The sequence below is a fragment of the Petromyzon marinus genome, unplaced genomic scaffold (genome assembly GCF_048934315.1).
Source record: "Petromyzon marinus isolate PM22_M1 ecotype Great Lakes invasive population unplaced genomic scaffold, UKy_Petmar_22M1.pri1.0 PM_Scaffold_97, whole genome shotgun sequence".
NCBI lineage: Eukaryota > Metazoa > Chordata > Hyperoartia > Petromyzontiformes > Petromyzontidae > Petromyzon > Petromyzon marinus.
The window spans coordinates 64,510-65,375 of record NW_027423707.1 but is presented as its reverse complement, the minus strand read 5'-3'; positions in this window follow the sequence as shown (position 1 = coordinate 65,375).

The following is an 866-nucleotide window of genomic DNA, read 5'->3' as shown; positions in this document are numbered from 1 at the left end:
GGGTGGGTGAGTGGGTGGGGTGAGTGGGTGGGTGGGTGAGTGGGTGAGTGGGGTGGGTGGGTGGGTGAGTGGGTGAGTGAGTGGGTGAGTGAGTGAGTGGGTGGGTGGGTGGGTGAGTGAGTGAGTGGGTGTGGTGGATGAGTGAGTGGGTGAGTGAGTGGGTGAGTGAGTGGGTGGGTGAGTGAGTGGTGAGTGGGTGAGTGGGTGAGTGAGTGGGTGAGTGAGTGAGTGAGTGGGTGAGTGAGTGAGTGGGTGAGTGAGTGAGTGAGTGGGTGAGTGAGTGAGTGGGTGAGTGAGTGAGTGAGTGGGTGAGTGAGTGAGTGGTCAACTTTGACGTGGGAGAGCTACACAGCCCAGCTTGAGAAATCACTCAGTAGCAGACTCACTCACCTCACTCATCTACAGGGTGAGTGGTGAGTGGGTGGGTGAGTGGGTGGGTGAGTGAGTGGGTGAGTGGGTGGGTGGGTGGGTGAGTGAGTGAGTGGGTGAGTGGTGAGTGGGTGAGTGAGTGAGTGGGTGAGTGGGTGGGTGGGTGGGTGAGTGGGTGAGTGAGTGAGTGGGTGGGTGAGTGGGTGAGTGAGTGGGTGAGTGGGTGAGTGGGTGGGTGGGTGAGTGGGTGAGTGGGTGAGTGAGTGGGTGGGTGAGTGGGTGAGTGGGTGAGTGAGTGGGTGAGTGAGTGAGTGGGTGGGTGAGTGGGTGAGTGGGTGAGTGAGTGGGTGGGTGAGTGAGTGAGTGAGTGGTCGACTTTGACGTGGAGAGCTACACAGCCCAGCTTGAGAAATCACTCAGCAACAGACTCACTCACCTCACTCATCTACAGGGTGAGTGGTGAGTGGGTGAGTGAGTGGGTGGGTGAGTGAGTGAGT